The sequence below is a fragment of the Oryzias latipes genome, chromosome 11 (assembly GCF_002234675.1).
Source record: "Oryzias latipes chromosome 11, ASM223467v1".
NCBI classification, from domain to species: domain Eukaryota; kingdom Metazoa; phylum Chordata; class Actinopteri; order Beloniformes; family Adrianichthyidae; genus Oryzias; species Oryzias latipes.
In genome coordinates this window covers 12,378,069-12,398,337 of record NC_019869.2, presented here as the reverse complement: position 1 = coordinate 12,398,337, position 20,269 = coordinate 12,378,069, and the positions used below count along the sequence as shown (strand labels likewise).

The following is a 20,269-nucleotide window of genomic DNA, read 5'->3' as shown; positions in this document are numbered from 1 at the left end:
ATGTGTCTCTGGACTTCATCTGTTATTTCTCCTGAGGTTATAAACTGATTTTTACATTTGTGCTGTGTTATTGGCTATGAAAAACATGCGGAAATACCTTTAATTTTAATGCTTTGGCTTTTGGTCCAGCATTACTTTAGAATTTTATGGTAAGTTTTGACTTTTTGTTTAAAGTATGAAATTACACTTAAGTTAATCCAAAATTCCACGTTCTGCTGTTTTCCTTGCTTTTCCTTTATAATGAAAACAGTGTTGATTTGTGGTTTTGATTTCAGGAAATATTGCAGAATTTGAGGTTCATTCATTTTTCTCAATCAAAAATGTCATCTTTCTTGATATTAAATGTCTTTGTTTTAGAAAAAAAAAATCCTACTCAAACGTGGCCAAACATTTTTCTTAAAGGTGTGCAAGCAGGAAAGACTATAGATAGAAACGACCAAGTAAAACCCAATAATCCTTACTTAAATCATGCTGTGGATAACCCAGCATGGGTTCATCACATGCTTGTTGATTATATGATGCATATTAAGCCTTTAGGTCTGAATTCATATTTCAAGAACAAATATTTTTTAGATGTTATTTTTCAAATGAGTGGAAACAGGTTAGCCCCTCGAATGTTGATGGTCTCAATGCGTGCTTGGACACTTGGAAGTCATTTTACTAACGTGAAAAGAAGATAATTAAATGATAGATTGAAAGCATGACCATGATCCACAGCTTCCACACACTGCTTCATTGAGCGAGCTCTGAAGGAAAAGCGCACGCACTGTAACGCTCAACAGATGGGTGGAGGAGACAGGGAGAGCGACCGCCTGGAGGCTCCTTACACTCACCCCAGTCATCCCGACTCATCTTTGCGGGAGCCACCTGCTTGCTGCAAGGGGCAAGTGCGTTAAGAAGCCCCTCGTGTCTGGCTCCTAGCATCGTACTGTAAATGACACACGGAACGGAGTGGGATGAGATGGGAACAGCAACAGGAGGCGGCACTGCGGCAGACGCATGGAGCGCAAAGATCCACGGGAGCACGATCAGGTAGCTTTCAAAGCCCTTTCTGTTGCGTGGTTCGGTGCCAGGACGGATGTTAGTCAAGAAGCGCCCCCCTCCTCCTCTTCATCACGGTGCATTCTGGCTCTTTAACACTCATGGAGGGAGAAGGCACCCACTCACCGGGGCGCAAGGAGCGCAGTGGGAGGAAGCAGCATCGGCCCCTCTGGACCCAGAGCTGAAATCAGACCACGCAGGAGACGTTCTCCTGCCAACAAGCGTTTCCCGTCATTAGCGGCGGAGCTCGAGAATGGCATCACGCGCACACACTCAAGGAGAACTGCATCACTGTGTGTGAGTGCGGAGGGTTGAACCCGAAAGTGTGCGCGCGGAGGCGCGCGTAATGCTCGCTTCTTTTGGCCACTGCGCAAAGTTCCAAGTCTGCCAGCGGCGATCATACAGAGAGCTGTGTTCCCCACTGAGAATCGGGATTCGCGGGGGCGGGTGGCTGGTGGTGATGGTGTGTGTGCGCGCGCGTGTGTGTGTGTGTGTGTGTGTGTGTGTGTGTGTGTGTGTGTGTGGTGGGGGGGGGGGGGGGGGGTCTGCTGTACACCTGCGCTGTACTAATGGCCTGTTTCCTAACTGTTCAGAAGTATGAAACACCTTTACTTGTAACCAGGCTCCTTCAACACCCCACCTCCCCCTGACGCACACCACAAGCACTCACTAAATCTAAATCTTGTGAAACTAATAACCCGGATAACAAATCGACCAGTGACCAGTGGGAATCTCTGGAGTCGATAGCCAGCAGAGATGGCGCAAAGACAGTGTCCAGCAGGGAGATGCTGAGTTTGCTGATGGAGGACGTTTACCTGATCGCTGTCAGCAGTAGTTACTTGAGGCGACGGCTATTCCCCGATCGGTTCCGTGGATCCAAATTAAGTTTCCCATCCATGGCACGTCACAGACGTGGAGGGAGACTATCATTCATCCCTGCCCTCTGCTGCGCGCTGTCTTCTTTCCACGAATGTCCACGACGAAGCATCCTAGCCTACTTCTTTTGCGAGTCCCGCACGGACGAGGCAAAACCAAAAAAAGAAGAAAAAAAAGAAAGAAATGTGGGGAAATAAACAAGAAAGCGGCGGGGCTCGAAAGAAAGCTGAAGACGCCAAAGCATAAAGTAGCAGCCAATCAACCAATCAAATTAAAGGGAATAAAATAAACTAAATAAGAATAAAAAGAAGAAATGGTTAGAATGAAAATAATGTAAGATGAAATATAGAAAAACAAAGGGACGCTGTCAAAGTAGATGTCCAGTTCTGAGACAAACATAAATCCACTTCATTTAATTTCCATGGCTTCGTGCGCACAAGCACGCTGTATATATTCCAAAGTGATGCGTTCACAGTCTGCGGCGCCGCAGCAGCAGAGTGGAATGACGGGGATTTTTCTAATGATGCCCAATACTCCAAGTCAGAGGAAGCTCCGGCTCCTGAAGTGGAGGCTGGAACAGAGTGCGCGTAAAACGGAGTAAAGAAATCACAAGCGCGTGTCTGGCCCCTCGTGCGTTTCTCCTCCTTTCATGTGACAGACTGAACCGTGTCGCCGGTTTGGTTCTTGCTCTGGCATTCGGGACTAGGATCCACAGGCAGCGGCTCGCGCTCGGGCATCTGGCTTCCCTGCAGTCGCTTCACGAGCGGAGAACATAGATGCGCGCTCCCGCCACCCCATCCACCGGGGATCCGTCAAGCGCGCTCACAGCCAACCCCCACCCCTCCTCTTCCCTTTCACATCCCTCCATCCCTGCTCTTCCTGCCTCCAGTGACGTCAGCCCAGGCAGTTTCCAAATACAGCACATAAAGTCAAAGTGGCATAATCTGTAGAGGGTCACTCTGCATATTTGAGGCGTGGTATCAATGCTGCGCTTTATTTTGCTATTTTTTATTTTGCTAATGGCCTATATTCCTTCTGTTTCTCCATGTCAATGAGGAAAGCACAATCTTAAGAGTAGTATTTCTTATGGCTTGATATTTAAATAATCATTTAATGCAATCAATTACATACATTTCTGCAAATATCTAAGACCACACGTGCGCGCACACACACGTGCACACACCAGACAAAAGTTTGGACACAACTATTCATTCAAAGTTTTTTTCTATTTTCATGACTATGAAAGTTGTAGATTCACACTGAAGGCATCAAAACTATGAATTAACACATGTGGAATTATATACATAACAAAAAAGTGTGAAAAAACTGAAAATATGTCATATTGTAGGTTCATTCAAGTAGCTACCTTTTGCTTTGATTACTGCTTTGCTCACTCTTGGCATTCTCTTGATTAGCTTCAAGAGGTAGTCACCTGAAATGGTCTTCCAACAGTCTTGAAGGAGTTCCCAGAGATGCTTAGCACTTGTTGGCCCTTTGGTCTTCACTCTGCTGCCCAGCTTACCCAAACCATCTCCATTGGGTTCAGGTTCGGTGACTGTGGAGGCCAGGTCATCTGGCGCCGCACCCAATTACTCTCCTTCTTGGTCAAATAGCCTTTTCACAGCCTGGAGGTGTTTGGGGTCATTGTCCTGTTGAAAAATAAATGATGGTCCAACTAAACGCAAACCGGATGGAATAGCATGCCGCTGCAAGATGCTGTGGTAGCCATACTGGTTCAGTATGCCTTCAATTTTGAATAAATCCCCAACAGTGTCACCAGCAAAGCACCCCCACACCATCACACCTCCTCCCCCATGCTTCACGGTGGGAACCAGGCATGTAGAGTCCAAACTAACCTATACCATATAACTTATAGACACGGTGGTTGTACTCATTTGGACTCATCAGACCAAAGCACAGATCTCCACTGGTCTAACGTCCATTCCTAGTGTTCTTTAGCCCAAACAAGTCTCTTCTGCTTGATGCCTTTCTTTAGCAGTGGTTTCCTAGCAGATATTCTACCATGAAGGCCTGATTGACACAGTCTCCTTTTAACAGTTGTTGTAGATGTGTCTGCTGCTAGAACTCTGCGTGCCATTGACCTTGTCTCTAATCTGAGCTGCTGTTAACCTGCCATTTCCGAGGCTGGTGACTCAGATGAACTTATCCTCCACAGCAGAGGTGACTCTAGGTCTTCCTTTCCTGGGGCGGTCCACATGTGAACCAGTTTCTTTAAGTAAGTAAATACATTTTATTTGCATAGCACATTTCACAGACAGAAGTCACAAGGTGCTTCACAGGTTAAAATATGTAAATAAATAAATTTATAAAATATAGAAATATATACATATAAAAACATGAAATATAAAAAGCATAAACCACGTAAATCAATCATCTCAAGCCCAATAAAAGCAGTTTCAGTCAAAATGCTTTGCAAAAATAAAAAGTTTTCAGTTGACTTTTAAAAGAATTCACAGAGTCCAGGGAACGCAGGGACAATGGAAGCTCATTCCAGAGTTTGGGAGCAACAGCCTGGAAGGATCTGTCTCCTCTAGTTTGGAACCGTGTGCGAGGGACCATCAACAGGTTCTGATCTGGTTTGTAGGGGGCCATTAAATCAGAAACATATGGAGCTTGAGAATGAAGGACCCTAAAAGTCAAAGCCAAGATTTTGTACTGATATCGGTAAGCAACCGGGAGCCAATGAAGAGCTTTGAGGATAGGGGAGATGTGATCTCTTCTCTTGGTGCGGGTCAATATCCTCGCAGCAGAATTCTGGATCAGCTGCAGGCGAGACAGCTCCTTCTTATTCAGACAGCGCTTGATGGTTTTGATGGTTTTTGTGACTGCACTTGGGGACACTTTCAAAGTTTTCCCGATTTTTCGGACTGACTGACCTTCATTTATTAAAGTGATAATGGCCACTCATTTTTCTGTAGTTAGCTGCTTTTTTCTTGCCATAATACAAATTCTAACAGCCGATTCAGTGGGACTTTCAGCTGTGTATCCACCTGACTCATGAACAACACAACTGATGGTCCCAACCCCATTTATAAGACAAGAAATCAGACTTATTAAACCTGACAGGGCACACCTGTGAAGTGAAGAACATTTCAGGTGACTACCTCTTGAAGCTCATCAAGACAATGTCAAGAGTGTGCAAAGCAGTAATCTAATCAAAAGGTGGCTACTATGAAGAACCTACAATATGACATATTTTCAGTTGTTTCAAACTTTTTTGTTATGTATTTAATTCCACATGTGTTAATTCACAGTTTTGATGGCTTCAGTGTGACTCTACAATTTTCAAAGTCATGAAAATAAAGAAAACTCTATATATATAGATATATATATATATCTATATATCTATATATATATATATATATATATATATAGATATATCTATATATCTATATATATATATATATATATATATCTATATATCTATATATATATATATATATATATATATATATATATATATATATATATATATAGATATATCTATATATCTATATATATATATATATCTATATATCTATATATCTATATATCTATATATATATATATATATATATATATATATATATATATATATATATATATATATATATATATATATATATATATATATATATAGATAGATTTATATATATCTATATACATATGATCAATTAAAGCTCAATATAAACATATTAAGATTAAACATCTTAAGATTTCACAGCTTCATATTGGGATTCCATAAGGCACTCATTTCAAAGCAGTCAAAGACAGTTGATGGTCTGATTAAACTTGGGGTGCCGGGCTGCATATATTTGCATAAAGATGAGGACAAAAGTGATGGTACATTTGTCAACTCAAGTGTTTCTTTTGACATGTTAAGTATGGAGTAGAAACTACACGAGCGAGGCTCCACAAGTGTTCACATAGACTGCTAAATCCCAAATTCGTAGCAGATTTCAAGTCAACAAAGGTTTGCACCTTAAATACAGTTAAACTATGAATGTAGATTGTGGAGATTTTAGTCAGTGGTGGTGTTTTTGTTTTGTCAGATTATTCAGTATTCCAAATGTTTTGTTGTCCATGTTTGGACTTAAAAGAAAGGGACAAATGCAAAGAGTCAAGGGCAATAAAATATCAAGACAAATTCCTTTTTTAATTTTGTTTACATTTCTTTTAAGAGATTTAACCTTGAGGTTTATCTGTGCCATTGTCAAATAGTGTTTCCATGTCAAGGTTTTTCTCTTGAAATGTCTAAGAGACTTTTTCTAAGAAATGTGTTGTTTTGCATGATGAAATTCTGCCCTGAATCAAATTAATCTGCTCTAAATGTGAAGCAAATATGGGAAACAAAGCAGATGAAAAAGTAGTCTTCCTATGACTGCGGCAGACGTTCTCATCTATTAGCTCAGAACAAACGATTCCAACCACTTTTGCACCTTTGAGTACTGATAAAAAAAGAATCATCTTTAATTCACTTACATAGTGATAGGAATCTCCCCTTGCAATTTATAATTTTTCATGAATAATTGAAAATAGATTTTGATAAGGTTAACTCATCCAATGAAAAGCACAAAACAGATAATGCCTTCTCTATCATCTCCTCCACATATGACGTGTCTGGGGTGGAATGCAAAATAACAGTCGCTTCTGTTCCTGCAAGACAGTAGCCGAGCATACCAACATCTCAGGAATTAAACAGTTTTCAAACTATTATCATAAAACACCACAACAATGTTTACCATAGATAAGAGAACTGTGTCACTATTGATCATTTAAGTGGTATTCAAAAGAACTGAATTGTTGCTATGCACTTAGTATTTAAGTAAAATAGAAAAACTTTAAAGCTTTTATATTTACACATTATACCCAAACAAACAGGAAATAATCAGACTGCTGCCCACAAGAAAACTTATTTTCATCTATAATATAATCAAAATGACACTTTGGCTTTATGGTAATGTTGTAACTGGCCTGTGATCTTTCTGTGTTTGCTGGTTTCTGAAAATAAATACTTACTTATAGCTTGCAGCTAAGTCAGCAAAATAGACAGCTCAGTGTAGCTTCAAGGGCATGGTTTTAGTCAAACACAAATGCATTCTGGAGCTTCGGAATTGAGCTCACATGCATACGGATCAGAGGAATGTTCAGCACCACGGAGAGCTCTATCAAGTTAAATCAGCACCTTCTGGTTATAAGCTTAAAAAAAAATCAAAAATCAAAACTTTTCATGCAGACCAGATATAGATTTTATTTATTTATTGTACTTTTAGAATTGCCTGAAATATATGATTTTGGGTACAATATTTTGAGAATTCTGGGTCTGGAACTCTCCTTGGTTTTTTTATTAGATAGGAGGTAAGAAGTTAACTGTGGCCCTGAATTGCAAATCACTCAACGCAAAGCATATCTAAGATCACAAAGACAATTTAAAAAGCAAATTAAAAACAACAACATTGCTTTCCAGAAAACAAACCCAAATTCCACAAACTAAAACGTAAAAAAAAGAAACTTGTCGAGAAAAATAGAAAAAAAAAACATTTCAGAAATCATAATGAATCAAACAAAATAAGAAACTGTAAAAGGTAAGTATTATGGAACATTTCTGATTGGAATATGTTGTTTTAGTTTTGAATAAGAGGGAAAGCACAATGATGTTTTGCATGAACTGTGATCAATTTGATTGATCAACCATGATCTTTTGCTGTGGGCATGGCCAGAATCTTAAAAAAAAAGAAGCTTCTCTGTTAAAAGACAACGGCATGTCAAAATTTCCTGTTGAAAAGGTAAACAAACGTTGTCATCCATTGATGTGATGCTCTGTATCTTATTTTTTTTTACATTTCATTCATGGAAATTACTTTTGTTCTCCGAAAGGTTTAGTTTGTATTTTGGATGCAGGATATAATGAAGAAATGAAATCAGTCAAGGATTTGTCTCCTTCAAAAACACCGGCTGGCCCTGTTATTTTCATCATCCTTTTGTCACATTTTTTCCCTCAAATAATTTTTCACACATCCCAATTCCTTACCAGTATTTTGCGTTTCATAGCCAGTGAGTGGGCTGTCCTGTGGATTTGAGGTTGAAGTTGAGTCAAGCTTTCCATCATTAAAGGAAGTGTGGAGAGTACATGTACCATGAAGACATCAGCACAAGTAAATGGGACCTTTTGACCGATTCAGCCGACATCTGCCATGGCCAGGGGGGATATTGATGCACGAACACTAAAAGAAAGAGAAGCAGAGGTACAAGTTAAACCTGAAACATCATGCAGACTGTATTTCTACCTTTTTGTTTGCACTTTAAAAACCAATCAGAAGGTAAAAAGAAATATATTTTCTCATCGTATGGGACTTTTTTTTCTCCCACTTTACCACAGTAAAGTCATGCAAATTTATGAGATAATTCAGTCATCAACAGATGTTTCTTCAAACTGGTATTCCAGTTGAAATGGAAGTTTTCCCTGCAGAGCGACCGTACAGTCTGTGAGGCATCAGCTTTTTGAGCGCTCATACTTATTAGTTTCATCTGGGGATTCATTCTCTCACAAAGCAAGCTTCCCAGTGCAGCAGCAGCGATTAGAAATAACACAGGAACCGTAAAGTTTTCACACTGCCTCACTTTCCAGACCCAGTATTCAATAATCCCTTCCTGCCTGTTTACATTTCAGATGAGGAGAGAACAGGGTTTCGCTTCAGGGCTGCCCCGCCGAGGTAAATCCAAGCACGAAAAATCTGAATAAAATATTTCAGAACTACAAACTCTTGAATGTGTAAATGTGCAAGTGCGATCGAGGGTATGGTTGCCCATGCATGTGTGCATGAGTGTCAGCATAAATTTGGGGGTGTACACACTTTATTTGTTTGTCTTGTGCTCACTCAGCTGAATTTGCTGAAGGGTGTGAGGTAGAAAAAAAAGCACTGGTCCATGAAGCTAACTTGAGTTCCTTCTAGATCAAATGTGACAATTATGATAGTTTCCTGGGTACAAAACTCCCCTCTGGCTTCCCCAGTCATTCCCTTCCTCTGTCTCTCCTAATACAATCTCCTTTTTCCACATTTCAGTTGCTTTTCTTTTCCATGGAAGAGGCATTACCTACAAAAGTTTGAAATCTTATATCCAGTTTGTGTTTATTCTGTCTGACATTGTCACCTGTATTCCTCTTCTTTTTAATCCTATACATTAGGAGAAGACGGAAAGCCCATAAGGCCATTTTAGATATGCAGAAAAAAAATAGTCGGGAAGGGAAAGCTCTGCTTACATGAGAACGAAAAAAAAGTTCATCCGAAAAACATTTTAAAGGTCTGTGTATAAATGTATACCAGTCATTTTAATGATTTGCATTGAATGCACAACCTCAATCCATCCATTATACTGGCCCACATAAACCCTCTCATGGATTTGCATGAGGCCTATGCCATGTACTGCTAGGTGAAGGCCGGGTACACCCTAAATAGGGTTATGTCATGTCATGTCACACAGCTACTATGTACATTTTGTGCATTTTCCATGTATAAACATTTCGGTCTTTCATGATATATGTGTGATATACGCAATTCATAGGGAAGTAACAAGTAATCGATGAATCGATTTTTATTCCAAGGATCAAACCAGGTCAATAACTCTGAGGCAGATTTGTATCAAGCAGTACCATTAAAACATTTTTTTTCAATAATGATACCTTTGGATTATTTTTTTCACATGAATTTCAAATGAACGCAAGTTTTTCCCAAAGGTGGGGTAAGCCCTGCACAGGTTGTCAGTCTGTTGCAGGGCCACAGATATTCTCAGCTGTGGGACAGTTTACAATCACCGTGTGTTTATAAAAACTGTGGGAGGAAGCCAGAGTGCTCAGAGAAAACCTACACATACACAAGAACAACATGTAAACTTCACGCAAGAAAGCTCCCACCCGGGGTTTGAACAAACAGAGCACTAACGATTACACGAATGTGCGGCCCTCTGCATGGTCCACTGAACGCAACATTTCTTGAACTATGCCAAATGTAATTTAAAGCTTAATTTTGCCCACATGCGATGGGGATATGCACTTTTGTGCTGGGAATTTCACTGAACCTTCCATCCCTCCATCTTCAGAACCCAATGGATCCCTTTAGTTGTCATGAGTCTACTGAAGCAAGCTACTGTTGGGTGAAGACGGGTTACAACATTCACAAATTGCCAGTCTGTTGCAGTTCCTGAACTTTACATACTATATCAAAACATGGCTAATGAGAGAATTTGAATACAAAAAGGTCATCTAATGGCATTAGCAAGACTCCTAATTTCTGAAGATCAAGAGGGGAGCTCAACACCTCAGTCTTAAATTTACATCATTCAGATGCATTCTAATTCCATCTAAAATGCTCCTGCTCCTACACCTGGCTGTGGATCCTGCCTCTGGCTCATCTCTGGCTCGTCTCTGCTCTGTACCTGACCGAGTACCTCGTCTCTGCTCCTGCTCCTACACCTGGCTGTGGTTCCTGTCTCCGGCTCGACTCGCGCCTTTGACTGTCCCCACAACCACGGCTGGATGAAGCTCGTCTGCTGGACCTTAAATGTGTAGTTGTAGATTTAGATAAGTTAATTCTTATCTAAGATTTCTGGTAAATCGCCTGTCCGTCTTGGGGGAGGATCCCTCCTTCATGTGGGCACCCCTGAGGTTTCTTCGTTTTTTCCGGAATCCGGTTTTTTTGGGAGTTTTTCCTTACCGCGAAGGGGGGTCTAAGGGCAGGGATGCCAGTATAGCTTAGTCAGTTTGTTAGTTCATTTTAGTATTTTTCTATTGAACTCTTTGTTTTCGTGATCTTTTTGATTTCATGTTTTACTTCGAAGCCCATCGAGACGACTGTTGTGATTTTGGGCTATACAAATAAAATTGAATTGAATTGAATTGAATTGAATTGAATTGAATTAAAATAACAGTGCACCCTCTCCAAAACTGAAACTGATTTGAAAACAAATTCCCACAATAAATATTTGCACTCTTAATTTTATGTATACAATTTGTGTATATATTTTCATAGAACCATTCTCTCCAGTGCATACACTACATTTTGTGGCCATAATTGAACATTTTTGTAATTTATCTGCAACAGTGAATGCAAGGGAAAAGCTTGTGAAATAATAAAATCAATCTACAGCTGCATTTTTACAACATTTCTGACGCTTCTTGTCATAATAAGCCCTCTTTTTCTTATTACTTTTTTTTCTGAATAAAAAGCATTAGGTTAGAGTCGTGATGGAGGTTCAACAAAGTCATCATAGATGTACCATGTTTTATGCATGCTATAAATCATTGTCACACACTCTAGCGTGCCTGATAAGACACAGTGGTGCTTTTTCTCATATTTTCACAACTCTCAGCTACAATAATTAATTTCAGAATTATAAGAAGAGAATCCTTTTATTGGACCTGACAAAGACAGATCACAGACCGTCTCTCCGCACACCTACAATATGGTGTCTGTGTGGTCTTCTTGGTCCTTCCAGGTCTTTCCTTCTTTCTTTTTTTTTAATCCTTTTTATAGACATCCATCACCTCATTTCAGCCATTTTCCTTTTATGTCTCGCCTGCTCTCTTCATCTCTTCCATCTCTCCATTCCCACATACCCATACATTTAAAAGGAGCTGAAGCCCAAAGCAGACCACACTTTGTTCCACCATCCATCATGACTGACTGTAGACCAAACAAGTTAAAGAAGGGATAAAAAAAAAGACATATTAAGCTCACCTTGCTATTGGCAAGGAGTGTGACTTTGTGATGATCAACATGGTTTTTAATAATAAACAAACAAATAAATAGACAAAGTTGCAGTTCCAAAATGTCATTTAAAAACATTACTTTTCATCTTTTAGTTTACTCTGAAAGAAGGCATCAACAGTAATTCATAGACGCACCACTCTCTAGCATTCATTCCCAGAAGATAAATAAACAGCTTGATCATTTCATATCTAACAGTGTGGAAGATTTATTTTGGCTGGCTCAAAGGCATAACCAATAGATTGAATTTGTTTCTCATCAAATTGTCTTTAGTGGTGTTTAGCCCCATGTGCTCACCATTAAGTGTCGCAGACAGTCATACTCTTAAATGTTTGGAGAAAATTAGATAGAAATCGATTTATCGTTAGATGTACAGTATATGTTTCAATACAGATGTTATATGAACAATGGCTGTAAAAGGGGAAAGTACAGGAAGAATCGTTCTACCGAGAGAAGCCGCTGCGTGTACACGTGCCCATCATCTTGATGTTTTAGAGCTGAACCTTTTGAAGATTTCGTTTTTCAAATATTTGAATCTATTACCATGAGCTTTTAAAATGTTTATGTTACTCGTTCCCCATTTTGCATCTAAGGCTGCAAAAAAAAAAGCATCCATAATTCACAATTTTTTAAAATCTTTAATTTTTTATGAACTGTTAACTATTTATAAAAAGCTCAAGCAAAGTTTTCATTTGATAGCTCATTAATGTTTACTATAGCCGTTAAAGTCCCACTCCGATTATTCATTTTCAAAGCGTTCCCAATGGTCTTTTAATTATGAATATTCTGGTTTTAGCCAGAGGAAAGAAGAAAAAAAAAAAGAGAAAAAAAACACCTGTTTTCTAGGAAATAATTCCTACAGAGCGGCAGTAGCTCGTGAGAAATTCTTGTTGGCATAGAGTACCCCCCCCCCCCCCCCCCACAACACCAATCTGTTTACACTCTATCCTGCTAGCTTACAGGCCCTTACAATCCCAACCTAACGTTACCATGCAACATTGGAGCTATCCAGCTGTACAGTTTTGTTCCAGCTTCCAGATCAGGCGAAGACAAACAAAGACGTATATGGATCCGCAAGTGAATAAAGCAGAATGGAGCAGAGCAGAGAGCTTGTGACCCGCCCAGCGTATTTTCCGTCACAAATGGGCTCGTTTTCTAACGGCATTTTTTCATCTGCTCCTGATTCACAATGATTTAGTTCTTAAATATACTCAGAAATTCAATTTTGAGCTTAATTTTCTTTATACATGTCCCCCATCACCAGAATAAATGTTACAAGAACTTGTTAAAAATACCAAAAATAAAATTTTCCTTGGACTGGGTCTTTAAATTTGTTGCCCAATTGTCATTTAGAAAATACGCTACACAAAAACAAACATTTTAAGAAAAGTATTTCTTCTTTATTTCTATTAAGATCCTTTAATGTATATTCATAACTAATCACATCACATAACCTTTGGATTTATCCAAGAACATGCATTCTTTTAAAAGACTAACATTTAGAGGTTGCACTTTTCCAGGAGCATTTGTTTTAGATAATTATGTTGACTCTTTGAAAAAACAAACAAACCAAAGAAAGGCACAACAGTGCATTTCCTGGAACATAAAATGGCGGAGAACTCAAACCAGCCTTGAAATAAATACCTTTTTTAGATATCAATAGAAGAAACTGGACTTTGATGAAACTTCAGAAAATGACAATGTCCATTTCTCTGTGAGCATTAAAGCTAAAAAGGTAGGTCTTTGAATAAATGACAAGGTCGCTTTGATGATTCCATCATCCTTATTCTTGTTTTAAACCTCTAGTTTTTGACGTGTTTGCATGTTGACTTCATAATTAAAGTGTTTGTCATTCAGTCAGATCATTTAGTCCTAAATCAATATTAAGGCAGCCTTTAGGCACTAAAGCACTTATTCAATGTCAAGGCGGGTCATTCTGTAGCACTGTCCCCTCTGTGCTTGTGCAGACACAAAAAGCAGATGTTTAAAAGCACCCATAAAAGTCAGGTGAAATACGAATTGGGAAGATTACCTAGAGACCATTTTGGACAAGTGGAGCTGCTATGCAAAGACTGCCCAGCCATGTATTTCAGGAGCTTAAAATGCTAGAATTTGATGCTAAAATATAGTTGAATTGACTCATTTGTTTTAACGAGCATGTTTTATGGTGCTGTAAAAGTTTAAGGTTTGGTTGGTCCCGTCAGTTTTCCCACATCTGAATTTGGAATATTTGTTCTCCGAACCCCTGAGAGAGCAGTGAGCTGTACTCATAGCTGAATTTGGGAAACTACCCACCATCACACTGCACCAATTAGCCCTTGCTTTTCAATTCATGGATGTTTATCTCTTTACATTCTATCTAGATGGCTTTGCCGGTCCTCCTCCACCCCATCTTCCACCTGTGATTGGCACCGATACCTGTGATTGGCATCTATCAGCATCTATGTTCTGGGGATTGTTCCTCCATGATGGTCTGTGCACGACATCATCGGCCCAGTGCCTAACCCCAAAGACTATGGACTTATTTCATGCGCATCTTTTGTATCACCAATATATTTTTTTGTCTTTATTGACGTTCTTAAGAGCTATCCTTATTGAAATGCAGTTTGTCTCAAAAACCCATTTAAGATGTTGAACAAATTTAAATGTATCCCCTCAAGTCTAACAGAACCTTGAAAGTATAAAAAAGGTTAAGGAATCACTTGAAACCCTGGAGAATCCAGGTGGTCAAATCTGGCTGCGGTTTTATTTTGTAATTTATGGCTGTTTGGTGCTGCTGACCAACATGAATAACAAATGAAAATAAGTCAAATTAACTGTAAAAGTCCAGAAAGAAATTGTACATGGATTCTCTCGGGTTCATATGTTCATGTTTAATTAATGTATTTTCATGTTGGAGATTTCTATATTTTCTCACAAAACATGACAAATGTCTTTTTGGAATGTGCCACTCTTACTGCTTATTGGTTATGGTTTATACATTCAAATGATGACCTCTATTTACATTTCTATTTTATTTTGAAAGAAAGATTTTTTTTTTAAACATGATTGTGATTTGAAATTTTGTAAAGCTTCCCTCAAATTTTGATGGCTGCTCTGCCAGCCTATCAGAGATCAGGAAAGATGGAGAAAAACCACAGTTTATTCTTCTTGTTAATTCTTGTTCTGAGAATTGCAGCCCGGAGGCATGTACCAGGCTTTATTTTGTCAATGAGCATGCTAGCTGCATTTTGATGACTCAGACCTCTCAAGGGCAACCCCATTGGTGTTAAACGTGTGTTTACAGGTTGTGCATGATTAATGAAGTCATCCACCCCTATTGTTTTTAATACTTGTTTTGCCATAAATCATTAGGCTTTCGTTCAACAAAATGATGTAACCATTTTTGGAATTTGTATCGTCTTTCAAATGGCATCATACTTGCTCTAATATCTTAAAGTTTCAAGTTGTAAAGGAAGCAGAGTATTACATGAGTGCTGTTTTCTCTCCATGTTTGCACACCGGAATTATTGCTTCGGATTTTAATATATTATATGTCGGTGGCAATGCTTTTTAAAGCCTTAAAGCTGTGTGTCCTCTGTCATTTTCATTTTCTCTATGCTATAGGATTAGACTTCGGAAAGTAGTTTAAAGTTGTTTTAGATTTATTAAATGAATGTTGTACCCGTCTAAGGGGGCTGCCTTGACTATGTGGTCAGAGAACTGAGAAAATGTAAAAGAGAAAGCTCCATTTATGATTAAAAGAGACACCTGTAACCACTCTCCTTGACAAAATTGATCTCAATTACAATCCATAAAATATGAGCCTGTGTTGCACTCCATCACCAAAGGGTGGGCAGAGTAAAGCAATGAATAAAGCCTACCATGACAGTGGTGATGACGGTTGATCTTGGCCTCCAGGAGATAAGTTAGCAATTTTGTGCCAACAGAAAACACCCATCACCATTATAAAGCTGCACTCACTTAGGAAGTGCTGTGATTTCCATCATTCTGACAATAACAAAAGGTGAGACGGATTTAGGGGGGGGGGGGGGGGGGGGGGGGCTTCAGGGGAGTAGATTTTTACATTTTAAATGTACTGGCAGTGCAGGCAAACATTTAACGCAATTTTTTGTAAAGATATGGTTTTTAATAATCTTAAGTAACATGTGATCATCTAACCTTTAATGCTAAAACACAAAAAAAGTCCTTTGGTCCAGTTTATAATTGACCAAGACCCACCGCGTGCCACAAATACCACTCAAAACAATTATATGCAAAATAAAAGTTCATATTATATGCCATAACTGTATGCTAGTGCTAGAAAACAACTCAAATGTAATTATCCTTCTCAAGCAAAACACCTAAATAATAAATGCTCTTTGATCAACGTCAATCAGGTGATTCTGTTGTAGGAAAAAGCTGCTTTGTGCCGCTAACACGTCACGTTCTTTACAACAGTATCATCTGATTTATGTTGATGGTGTAAACACTTTCTTCACTACTGTAAAGTGTTGCATATCAGCACACGGCTGTTTTTTTCCGCTTCAGAATCCACTGGAGTAACGATAATTGTTTAAACGGTTGAAAGGTTACAGCAGAAGACAGAATGTAAACCATAGAGGTAAAACTTCAGATTTAAAAGGGCCTATACTATACCATGCAAAATCCTTTTTTTGAGCTTTTAATTGTATTATAATGTTCCTTCGTCACAAAAAGAAACAACCCTAAAGTGATATTTTGATCTGTTCATTTAATTCTGAGTATTCCTGCGCTCTGAGCACCACCACCTCCCAACCCCCCGAAAACAAGCTGATGTAGAAAAGTGAGAACAGGCCCTTTTAAGATGAGTCTGTGCCAGAATATGCACATACATCTTTGCAAAAGTTTGGATTTTCCTGGATGAAATGCAGACACGCTGCCAGCTCTAGGTTGATGTCATGAAATGGGCGGCACCCACAAGGAGCAAAAGGCGGTGCTTCAGAGATTGAGTCGTCTTACCTCTGGATTGGAAAATGAGCTGCAAAAATAACAAATATTTTAATAAAAAGTGTTCTGTGTGCCAAAGGTAATATATAATTATATAAATGGATATTGTTTACTATAAAAGCCTTAAGAAAGGCATGGTCCAGGGCCTTGAGTTAAAGTAATCTGCTGTATTATCTAAAGTAAATCTCAACTATTGTCATTAAAAGCCCAAGTCCCCAACGCATTAACAAGCAAAAAACTTGTAAGGTGATGCTCAAGTGGTTTAAGCAAAGGTTTGACTGTGCAGTTTTAAATGAAATTGAAAAACACTTCAAGCTGTCTCAGTCAGTAACTTCATTCCTGACACATGGCTTTATTTTCTCACTGCTCATTCCAACCGCTTTGTGCTGATAATGCTTCACTGGACTCACTGCTTTCATTCCACTTATCAGTTTCACAGCCTCAACAGTCCATTGTTTGCATTTATTCTTCATGGTGTTCATGTTTACTACTTTTTTTCCAAGTTGCCAATCAAGTTATAAAGGACATTTTTCTTAGTTTCGCCTTCTTTTTCCATTGAGCAAGTCAGATCTAATTTATGTTTCCTGGAACTTGTGTCCTGTGTTGGATTACAGAAGACAGCACTGCTGCCTGTGAGGATGGAATCAAAGTAAACAAACCTGTTAAAGGTTTTAAACTTGGTGGAAACACACACAGAGGAGGAGATTTTTAAGTAAAAAACACCACACCTAATTTTGCTTGTTTTCCAGAGCACAGCATCAGTGATCAGAAAAGCTGCAGTCCAACAATGCCACTCACCTGCTGAGGTTCAGTCCTCCATCAAGTTCACCATAGGAGCACTAAGAGTGAGCACAGCTGTTTTTAATCAGCAAATTCCTCTCAACCTCACCTGCCTTAGCTCTCCTGATTCCTCAATTCATGCCTGGAAGATCAAGGAGTTGACAAAACCAGAGATATCTGCTGGACACTAAAATTGCACTTTTCTGTTTAGTTACTTCATTTCTTTATTATTTGAATTCCTTTGTTAGATATCCATAAAGCTTAAAACTAGGAATAAACTTGATCATGATTCCATACTATTCAGGTGTGTTCTGTCTGTTTTTGCAAAGGTTTGTAAATGCAGACCAGAGCGCAGTGCAGAACAGAAGTGTGTCTCGGCAAAAGTCTGGCGATCTCGCAATACGATACGTATCCTGATATTATACCATAATAAATGTTTTTCTTTTTTTTTTTTGAAGAGTGTGAGTTTAAAAAAAAACTCCACCTGAATATTAACACATCTTTTATTGTAAAAAAAAAAAAAAAAAGGTGAAATGGAATTTATTTTATTATCACAACGTTAAGCACTGCAACTTTATTTCATATAGAAGTTGCTTTTACCCAAGCAAATTCATAGTGCTTTTATTTTGGTAACTTAAAATATATTTGTTGATTTCCACAATTAAATATTTTTCAGTAGAAGAATAAAAATTTAAAAAAGCTCTTTAACCATTTAAAAGTATGATTGAGGAAATAAAGTGCTGTTTATTTACAACATTGCTTAATGTAGCTTCTCCAGTACTTTTCAATGGTTCAGGAGCCTAAAAGGTGCTTCAAAAATAAAGACAGGAAAAAAATGACAATTCTTTCCAGAAACATTAGTGTGATGAGGCAACATGACAAGGTGAAAGAGAGTGCTTTAATATATGCAAGGTATTGAATAAGTCAGATTTTGACTCATAAAATTCATATTTTATATATTGTGAACAGTAGAGGTTTTAATTCAAACCAGGAAGGTGAGACACAAGTAAACGAGTCAAGATCCCAAACGGGTCAAGAACACTTAGTTTTAAAAGGCCATTTATTTTGAATTGTTAGTCATGTAAAACACAACACCTTTGTAAAAAGAAAGGCAATAACTAGTAGGACTCACATCCTTACTGTGTTTGGTTTTCCTTGATGGTTTGCCTGTCTTTGTTTAGCCTCAAGACAGGACTTTCCTGAGCTCTTAACTAAATGGGATTTTTGCTGAGGCCAATGTTAAAAGCTCATCCGTGGTGCACACAGCACGCTCCAATAAGCACATGATTCATAAAAAGGTGAAGGCCACGGCCCTTAGTCTCAAGTCTATTTGTGATTGTGTTCTTGAGAGGAGAATAAAGTTCAACAGAAATATGCTAGCAAACACAAGAGTCCACAATGCTGTATATGCATATTTTTTTAATGTATGTTACTGCACAGTCACTGTTACATAAATAGCACAACACAGGACTAATTACCACATGCCATTGTGATAGTAGACTTAAGGTCTGTCTTGGACACAGATTTAACTTTGGCTGCGATGCACTTTTCCTAAAAACAGCTTTCTATTTTTGCTTAATTTGAGCTTTTAGGAGTGAATCCATAATTCATACATGTACTATATTTTAATAGCAGGACTCAGAAGGAATCACTGCAAAATCTGTGTGACCCAGAAAGATGTTCCTGCACTAAAATATAATTTGTTCTCACTTGTTCAGTGGGTCATGAACATACGAATAAAAAAAAAAATCTGCAGCATGTTTGGCAGTAGATCAATTCAGACAACAACTAAAACACTGCTGCAACATTTGCAACTCTCTCCCTCAAGTTAGAAGAAAAACGGTTCAAAGAGCGTTGCCACATAGTGGTTGACTGCAGCAACCATTTATTATTTACCATCTGTTTTTCTATTCTCTCAAAAAGCAGTTTTTAGGCTGGAAGTGTTTGAAGGCCACTTGCTGCCTGTATGTCATGTTGTTTTCTTTTTAGGACACTGTTTCAAATATTGCAATAAAAAACAAACAACTGATTCTGTCGTATAAAAATTGAAGACCCACTCTGATGAAAATGGTGTTTATAACCTGTTCTTGAGGAATTTTTTGGATGGAGAACACATATTATGACAATTAGGCTTAATATTGCATTCCTGAAAATGTCTTTATTAGAATTGTTGTGCATCAGGAGCAGTAAAAAAAAATGCAGCTGGGAAAAACTTGTAAGTGTGATGTAGAAGGGACTACAGCAAGACACTTGCAGAAAAATAGATCCATGAACGTCTTTGTTTTTCTCATCTGAGCTGGCATTCGGATCAAAACTGTACGGCTGGACAGCTCCAATATTGCTCACCATTTTTGTTTCACCGCTAATGTTAGGTTGAGGTTGTGAGGGGCTGTAAGCTAGGGGAAGAGCATGAAAAGAAATACTTACTTCACGCCAACGGTCAAACCCAAAACTCAGAGGCAAATTTCTTATAATCAACTGCCGCTCAGCAGAAACTATGTTCTAAAAAGCACAGTTTGTTTGTTTTTTTGGCTAAAACTGTCATTATGATTAAAAGACCAGAGTGGGACTTTTAATGAATATGTCAATCTTTTCATTCTGTAAAATTATATAAGGTCAAAGCATTGTAGAAGTAGTTGTATAGCTTTTTCTGGGTGTCATTTTTGTCAGAAATAAATATTGTAAAGAGCTCACTTGTAGTCTGTCCTTGTAGTTCAAATTAATGCATAACTAGTGAGACTTTTATAAATATTTTATAAACCATTCGTGATCTCCATTTGTTACAGCTTTTATCAAAGTTGGAACACATTTTAAAAGCTCTTAGTGTCAAAATGATGATT

The 20,269-nt window shown here is 38.4% G+C and overlaps 1 protein-coding gene across 18 annotated transcripts in view; it reads right to left on the bottom strand.

The window, feature by feature from the left end:
• The window catches only part of adgrb2 (adhesion G protein-coupled receptor B2), a 320,439-nt gene extending 302,593 nt beyond the window's left edge, over positions 1-17,846 (bottom strand). For 8 of the 18 annotated variants that reach the window (XM_023959845.1, XM_023959843.1, XM_023959852.1 and 5 more), the window contains exon 1: positions 1,857-2,729. The gene's annotated coding sequence lies outside the window, so the exon portion shown is untranslated. Of the gene's footprint in view, positions 1-1,856; positions 2,731-7,948; positions 7,986-8,053; positions 8,142-17,447 lie in introns of those variants that run through there. The other 10 variants (XM_023959858.1, XM_023959860.1, XM_023959859.1 and 7 more) reach the window with 3 other exon arrangements.
• Between the last annotated feature and the right edge of the window lie 2,423 nt (positions 17,847-20,269).